The following is a 9,095-nucleotide window of genomic DNA, read 5'->3' on the forward strand; positions in this document are numbered from 1 at the left end:
GTAGAGGATCTCCTGAAAAATTCTTAACATAAACCCAGTCTCCAGATCTGAAAGGGTGAATTGGATAATCCAAACCTCTGGCTCTTGTCCCTACTATTCTCTTATTTATCTCCTCCAACTGTTTTCCCAGATTGATCAGAAACTGTTGGAGATAGCCTTCTCCCACTTCCTGAAGACTTTCTCCTTTAAACTGGGACTGATATGGTCTTCCATACAAAATCTCAAATGGGCTAATCTCTCCTTTTGACCGGGGTTTAGTTCGAATTCTTAATAGAGCCAGTGGCAATGCCTGGTACCAATATAAATTAGTTTCCTGACATATTTTACTAATTTGTTGTTTAATCAGATGGTTCATCTTTTCTACTTGCCCACTGGCCTGAGGCCTATATGGAACATGTAGTTGCCAATCAATTTCTAATTTTTTGCTAATTTCTTGTAACAATTTGGCACTAAAGTGTGAACCCCGGTCGGAAGAAATTGCCGCTGGTACTCCAAAATGATCTTATTATCTTGTTAAATAATATTTTAATCACTTGTTTTGCATTATTTATTCTGTAAGGGAATGCTTCTGGCCAGCCTGAAAAAGTATCCGTTAACACCCATAAATATCGATAACCACCCCTTTTTTTTTTTTTGGTAATTCAGAAAAATCTATTTGCCACTGCTGTCCGGATAACTTCCTCTCCCAGTTGTCCCAGTTTGATTTCTATTTTCAGTCTTAGGATTATTCTTAAGACATAGCTGACATTGTTTTGTCACTAATTGAACTGTGGTGTATAGATTCCTTCCTACAATTTGTTTGTCTAAATATTTATGCAAAGAGTTGCTACCCCAATGAGTTTTATTATGTTCTTCCTGAGCTAACATCCAGAGCTGGTTATAGGGGATTACAATTCGCCCACCAGGTATTTGAGCCCAACCCTCTATTTTCCTGTCCCTTTAGATCCTCAATCAATTTTCTATCCTCTTTTGAATATCTAGGTTTAGATTTTTCAATTGTTAGTTTGCCATCAGGGATTAAGGACATGATTTGAAATTGTTCAGCTGCTCGTTTGGCTTCAAAATTGGCCAAATTATTTCCAATTTATTGATCAGAGTCACCTTGTTGATGTCCTTTACAGTACATAATAGCTACTTCTTCAGGTAGCTGAACAGCTTCCAGTAATTGTAGAATTTCTGTAGCATGGTTAATCTGTTTCCCTTGTGTGTTCAAAGGTCCACATTCTTTCCAGATAGCACCATGGACATGGACCACACCAAATGCATATTTAGAATCAGTCCAAATATTTATCCTTGTATCTTTAGCCAGTTCCAGGGCTTCTGGGCAGAGGTGTTACCAGGTAAAGGCTTAGATTTTTTTTTTTTTTTTATTTTTTTTTTTTTTACCTGTGAAGTGGTGGTAATGGCATATTCTAACTTTCATTTACCATTTTTCATGAAGCTACTACCATCAGTAAACCAAGAATCACCATCTTCCATAGGTTTTTCTTTCAAGTCTGGTCGGCTCGAATATACAGTCTCTATGGTGGTCAAGCAGTTGTGTGTTAGTGGTTCTGTCAATTGTTCCTGCAAAAGGATGCTGGATTTACAGCGTTAGTGACCACAATTTCTGTATCATCCTGTTCTACAGTGGTGGCCTGGTATTTAAAAAAACGTGAAGGAGATAACCAGTGGGCTCCTTTCTGCTCCAGGACTGCTGATACCACATGGGACACTAGTACAGTAATCTTTTGTCCCAAAGTAAATTTGCAAGCCTCTTTAATATTTGTGATAACTGCTGCCATAGCTTTTAGGCATCTGGGCCATCCTTTGCTCGCTTCATCCAGCTGTTTTGAAAAATAGGCCACTGCCCTTCTGTAGGGTCCTAGGTTTTGAGCAAGGACCCCCAAAGCTATTCCTTGCTCTTCACAGGAATATAGCCAAAAGGATTTAGTCACATCCAGGAGTCACAGAGCTGCAGTTCTCATTAGCTCTGTTTTTAAATTTCTAAAAACCCCTTCTGCTGTATCAGTCCATTCTAAAGAGGGAGAGTTTCCTTTCAACAGTTCATATAGGGGTCTTACCAGAACACCATAATCATGGATCCAAAATCTGCACCATCCAGTCATTCCCAGGAATGTCCGGAGCTCCTTGACGGTCGCTGGTCTTGGAGTCTGGCAAATGGCTTCTTTTCTAGCAGTTCCAAGTTCTCTCTGTCCTCCTGTTATTTCATATCCTAGGTAGGAAACTTGGGTTTGGGTTAGTTGCGCCTTTTGTCTGGATACCCGATAACCATTCAGTCCCAGAAAATTTAACAATTCCACTGTCCACTTGATACATTCTTCCTTTGTTTCTGTAGCAATTAACAGGTCATCCACATATTGTAACAGAGTCCCGTTTGAGTAGGTGGCTTCCATGATTCTAGTTCTCATGCTAGCTGATTTCAAAAAATTGCTGGACTGTTTTTTTTAACCCTTTAGGTAATACTGTCCAAGTTAATTGAGTTTCCCTTCCTCTGTCAGGATTTTCTCATTTGAAAGCCAATAATTGTGGCTTTCTTTGGCCAATGGTAAGCAAAAGAAAGTGTCCTTTAAATCCAGGATGGCAAACCATTTCTGATTATTATTCAGTTTAGTCAATCAGTCATACGAATTAACTACTACTGGACGAATATCCTCTGCAATTTTGTTGATTGCCCTGAGATTGTGAACCAATCTACAACTTTTCTTATCATATTTCTTTACTGTCCAGATAGGAGTATTATATTCTGATTCACATTCAATTAATAATCTATATTTTAAAATTTATCTTTTTTTTTATTCCCTTTGATCTTCTAATTTTAAGGGATACTGTTTTATTCTAATTGGGTAGGCCCCCCCTTTTTATTTCCACTTTAACAGGCAAAGCATTTTTTTTCCTTACCTGGAACTTCTGATGCCCATACTCCCACATATACCTGATTAAGGATTTCTTCTATTTCAGGGAGGTCCTCCTTTTTGCTTTTCTGTTGAATTAGAGATAAACTTAAAACTGCAATTAGTTGGTTGTTTTTAACTCTGAATTCCATTTTGCCTTCCTTAAACGTTGCTTCTCGCCCTAACAAAGATTTTAGAGAATTTGGCATGCATAAAAATGTATGCCTTCCTATTTGTTTTCCCAATTTGTACTTTAAAGGTTTCAGAAAGAATGCCTTTTTTTTTTTTTCTCTCTCTTTTTCTTGGTGGCCAGTAGCTCCCACATCTGTAACGAATTCTTTTCTCTCTGATTTAATACCAAATAATTTGCTCCTGTATCCACTAAAATTCCACTTTATTTCCTCTAGTCCCTAGTTTTAATGTAACCAGTGGATCTGCTAGCGTAGATTCCCCAGGTCCCTTGTCTGTCTAGTTCCAGTTCAGACACCGGAGCCACCCCATGGCACTCCCTCCCCCGCAGGGCAGTCTCACTTCCAACGTTCAAAACTCCCAACAGCACGCGCACACTGATCCGGTCCCACAGAAGAGATGAGCCCACTCCCCCACCTCCTCCCGACATCCCTCCTCCCACACTCAAACACTGGAGCTGCTCAAGCTCCCCTCCTTTCCCCCTTGGTTTTCCTTTTTTTTTTTTTTTCTTTTTCTTTTTCTCACAGCAGCTCACCCTGCTCTGCAGGGCCTGCAGATGCCTGCCTCTGCAACAGCGCTTCTCGTTTAAACCCTTCTTAACTCTGAATGTGAATGTGCCGCTTGTTGCCAGTGACAGAAATCTCTTCCTCCTTATCAATATCAGATAGGACAGCTGCAGAGGGTGCTCCTCTCGGAGGTACCTGTGGTACATGATTTTTCACCCTATGTTCCTGATTACTGTTTTTTAACTTTAAACATCTTTCCCCACTACCACAGGCTGAGCATCTCCAGCTTAACTTTCAGTTTTTCCCTGTCCTTTTCCAAAGCCAAAATTAAGGAATCTGGCAGAGCTATATTAATTTTGCATTCAGTCTGTCACTCTGTGTGATTTCTTAAAGTGAAAAACGTATCTGCATTCATTAGTTCATCCCATTTTCCTTGCCCCCTTAAAACAACATTAATTGTAACACTGTATTATAGTTCAGAGTTCCATTTTTAGGCCATTTTCCCTGATCTTCCAAACTATACAAAGGCCATCATTGGTTACAATATTTTACCAATATTTTCTTATTTACCAAGCCCCCAGGAGACCCTCCAAGTTCTTTCCAGTGTGCCAAAATGTACCCAAAAGGATTCTTTTTCAGGATCTCTTCACTCTGCTGATTTTCCATTATCAATCTCACATTCACACACACACAGACGGGATCCCCAGACATACTCCACACAGTTACAACACTTGAGACAAAGACAGAGACTTAAATTCAACCAAACAAACAACAGTTAATAACACAGTTAGAACATCCTGTCACCAGTACCAAAATCACAGGACCAAAATCCTTAATATAACAAGCCACAAAATAAATCAAATACCAGTAAAATCCAAAACCTTTTCTGCAAGACACCCCCTGCATCTTGCAGGACCCAAACAACAAGAAGCCCCCTGCTTCCTTTGGGTGTATACCAGTAAAATCCAAAACCTTTTCTTCAAGACACCCCCTGTGTCCTGCAGGACCCAAATCACAAGAAGCCCCCTGCTTCTTGTGGGTGTATACCAGTAAAATCCAAAACCTTTTCTGCAAGACACCCCCTGTGTCTTGCAGGACCCAAACCACAAGAAGCCCCCTGCTTCTTGTGGGTGTATACCAAACGGACGCTAGCAGCCGGGTATACGCCTTTACCTACGAGATTTCTTATCTCGATTTACGGAAGGCTTCCAAACCATGCGTACGCTTACCAAGCCAATTTACCAAACCAAGGTGCCCCCTGCACCTTACAGACTATACAAAAAAAAGAATACCTTTTATGAGATGGTCCTTGTCTGCTCCCGCAGCGATCCGAATGAGTCGAGGGGTCCCTCCGGGAAAAATTCCCGAGGGCCCTAGGGAGCCCTGTCCTCAGCGGGTCCTGCAGCCGAGCAGAGAGGGTCCCATCTGGGTCGCCAAATTGATTCGGAGAAAACTCCAGGAACAAACTTGCCAACAAAGTTTTCAAGCTGACAAGCAGGTATTCTTTATTACGGCGCCGGGAGACACGGGGGATAACTCCACCTAGCGTGTATCTATCTAATTGCCCCACAAGCTGTCCTTTTACAGCCCCTGGGCATACATACATATTCATGAGGCTACATATGGATTACATCATTTTCCAGAGAGTTCCCCGCATGCGTACAGAATTGTGGTGGTGGTCTCTGAGGGTTGTTTACTTCTTCCAACGATCTTCATCACTTCTGGCAGCCTTTGAAGCACGCGCAGTAGATGCTCATACCAGTTTAATTGGTTCGTTAGCACCAGAGACAATAATCCTCCCATCCTCCTACTTATCTGTTAGTTCAACTGTAGCCCATCCTGGACACCTGCAGTTCCCAGATACCCCTTATCCCTGTATCCTGTTTTTCTAGGCTGTTTTTTTCTTAAAGCTATGTCAACTATAACAATTTATCTTGTGAGAATTCTCAGAATGTTCTATAGCTGCACTCTCTTTATATATTTTTCTCTATGTACACTGCACCTCAGTAATTTTCCATTGCTACTGTTACAAAGCCATCAAACTTAACACTACTTAAAGCTACTTCTAAAGATTTCTATATACCATTTTGTAATTTCGTGCCCCCCCTTGTCTCAGGTGGTTGTCTCTGAGAGTCGTTTACTTCTTCCAACAATCTTCATCACTTCTGTCAGCCTTTGAAGCACGCGCAGTAGATGCTCATACCAGTTTATTTGGTTCGTTAGCACCAGAGACATAATAATTCTCCTATCCTCCTACTTATCAGTTACTTTAACTGTAGCCCATCCTGGACACCTGCGGTTCCCAGATAACACTTATCCCTGTGTCCTGTTCTTCTAGACAGTTTTCCTTAAAGCTATGTCAACTATAACGATTTATCTTGTGAGAATTCTCAGTATGTTCTCTAGCTGTACTCCATTTTTTTCTCTATGTATCATGCTCCTCAGTAATTTTCCATTGCTACTGTTACAAAGCCATCAAACTTAACATTACTTAAAACTAATTATAAAGGTTTCTATATTCCATTTTGTGATTTTGTGCCCCTTTGTCTCAAGAGCGTGCAGCAAGCTCACTGTCCTAGACTTCAAAAAAGCAGACTTCGGCCTCTTCAGGAACCTGCTTAGTAAGGTTCCATGGGATATAGCCCTAGAGGGCAGGGGGGCTCAAGACTCTTGGTTGGTCTTCAAGGATCACCTGCTACAAGCTCAGGAGTGTTGCATCCCAACCAGAAGGAAGTGCAGCATGAGGGCCAGGAGACTTCCTTGGATGGATAAGGAGCTCCTGAGGAAAATTCAAATGAAAAAAGAGTTTTATAGAAAGTGGAAGCAAGGACAGGCGGCCTGGGAAGAGTACAAGCATGTTGTTCGGGAAGCAAGGGAGCAGGTCAGGAAAGCTAAGGCCCAGTTAGAATTAAACTTGGCTAGAGATATTAAGGATAACAGGAAAGGATTCTACAGGTACATAGCCAATAAAAAACAGATTAGGGAGAATGTAAGCCCCCTCAGGAAGCTCTTGGGTTAACTAGCTACACAGGATTTGGAGAAGGCTGAGGTTCTGAATGACTTTTTTGCTTTGGTCTTCTCTAGGAAAGGGTCTGACCGCACCACCCAAGTCTTGGAAGGCAGATGCAGGGACTGTGAGAAGGAAGACCTTGGGCCCACTGTAGGAGAGGAATTGGTTTGAGACCATCTTAAAAATCTGAACATGCACAAGTCCATCGGACCTGATGAAATCCATCCGCGGGTCCTGAAGGAGCTGACAAATGAAGTTGCTATGCCGCTGGCCATCATATTTGAAAAATCATGGCAGTCAGGTGAAGTTCCCAACGACTGGAAAAAGGGAAATATAACCCCCATTTTAAAGAAGGGGAAAATGGATGACCCAGTGAATTACAGACCAGTCAGTCTCACCTCTGTGCCAGGCAAAATCTTGGAGCAGATTCTCCTGGAAGGCATGCTGAGGCACATGAAAAACAACAAGGTGCTTGGGGACAGCCAGCATGGCTTCACCAAGGGGAAATACTGCCTGACCAATTTGGTGGCCTTCTATGATGGGGCTACAGAACTGATGGACAGCGGTAAAGCATTTGATGTCATCTACCTGGATTTGTGTAAAGCGTTCGACACTGTCCCACACGAAATCCTTGTCTCTAAATTGGAGAGACATCAATTTGATGAATGGACCACTCAGTGGATAAAGAACTGGCTGGAGGGCCGCACACAAAGAGTTGTGGTCAATGGCTCAGTGTCCGGCTGGAGACCTGTAACGAGTGGTGTCCCTCAGGGATCGGTGTTGGGACCGGTCTTGTTTAACATCTTCGTTGCTGACATGGACAGCGGGATTGAGTGTGCCCTCAGCAAGTTTGCCGATGACACCAAGCTGTGTGGTTCGGTTGATACGCTGGAGGGAAGGAATGCCATCCAGAGGCACCTTGACTTGCTTGTGAGGTGGGCTGATGCCAACCTCATGAAGTTTAACCATGCCAAGTGCAAGGTCCTACACCTGGGTCGGAGCAATCCTAGACACAGCTACAGGCTGGGCAGAGAAGAGATTCAGAGCAGCCCTGTGGAGAAGGATTTAGGGTTGCTGGTCGATGGGAAAATGAACATGAGCCAGCAGTGTGCGCTTGAAGCCCAGAAAGCCAACCGTATCTTGGGCTGCATCAAAAGGAGCGTGACCAGCAGGTCGAAGGAGGTGATCCTGCCCCTTTATTCTGCTCTTGTGAGACCTCACTTGGAGTATTGTGTACAGTTCTGGTGTCCTCAACATAAAAAGGACATGGATCTGTTGGAACAAGTCCAGAGGAGGGCCACGAGAATGATCAGGGGACTGGAGCACCTCCCATACGAAGATCGGCTGAGAAAGTTGGGACTGTTCAGCCTGGAGAAGAGAAGGCTGCGTGAAGACCTCATAGCAGCCTTCCAGTATCTGAAGGGGGCCTATAGGGATGCTGGGGATGGACTCTTCATTAGGGACTGTAGCGGTAGGACAAAGGGTAATGGGTTAAAACTTAAACAGGGGAAGTTTAGATTGGATATAAGGAGGAAATTCTTTCCTGTTAGGGTGGTGAGGCACTGGAATAGGTTCCCCAGGGAGGTTCTGAATGCTCCATCCCTGGCAGTGTTCAAGGCCAGGTTGGATGAGGCCTTGGGTGATATGATTTAGAGCGAGGTGTCCCTGCCCATGGCAGAGGGGTTGCAACTTGATGATCTTACGGTCCTTTCCAACCCTAACTATTCTGTGATTCTATTCTATGATTTTATGATTTTAGTAAAAATAGAAGAAGAGTGAAGGTGATGGAAGGAAGAGGCAGGAAGAGCTTGTGTGGATGAGGGAGCCAAAATAGTATAATGTAAAATACTCGCATGGCATGGGGCTGTGAATGATGGCTCATCCTGTGGCAAAGCTTCTGGGTGCCACCCAGGTCACACTGCAGGTATGGAGGTCCTGTCCCCTTGTCTGGATTTCTGCTTGGTCTCCTTGCAGCCCCGTCCCTGTCCAGCTGTCCTGTCCCCCAGCCTGTGCTGCAGAGACACTCTTAATTCAGCAGGTCCCAACTCTCTGGATCAGCCATCCTTTCTTTTTTTTTGAAACTAGCTAAAAGATTTGTTGTAGTCTTCACATATGTGACAGAGGAAGGAGGATCCTTAGGTGGGGTAAAAAGAAGAGCAAGGAACAGCTGGGAGCTCTCCTGGGGTGACAAATGGCTTCCTCACTTCAGCTATGACTTGCATCCTCTACAGGAAAACCCCTGAGGGTATCTCAGTTTGAGACCTGCCGATTTAAATTGTAACACCTACAGCATTTGTGCAACTGTTTTGTAACTCTGGGGTGTTGCGTACAGGTTTGTCACGTTAGGAGTGTGTTTGTACATATGTGGTGGTTGCAGAGTGCACCTGCTCTTGGTACCTGCTGAAGAACTCGGGGTAGATACCCAGAGGAGGAGGCTCCAAGGACAGTTCTCTTTAATAGTTTTGGCTCTTGAACTCCAGCTGCATTGCTAGAAAT

The sequence above is a fragment of the Neopsephotus bourkii genome, unplaced genomic scaffold (assembly GCF_033783945.1).
Source record: "Neopsephotus bourkii isolate Nb327-2 ecotype Australia unplaced genomic scaffold, CSIRO-AGI_Nbou_v1 NB_44, whole genome shotgun sequence".
Lineage (NCBI taxonomy): Eukaryota > Metazoa > Chordata > Aves > Psittaciformes > Psittacidae > Neopsephotus > Neopsephotus bourkii.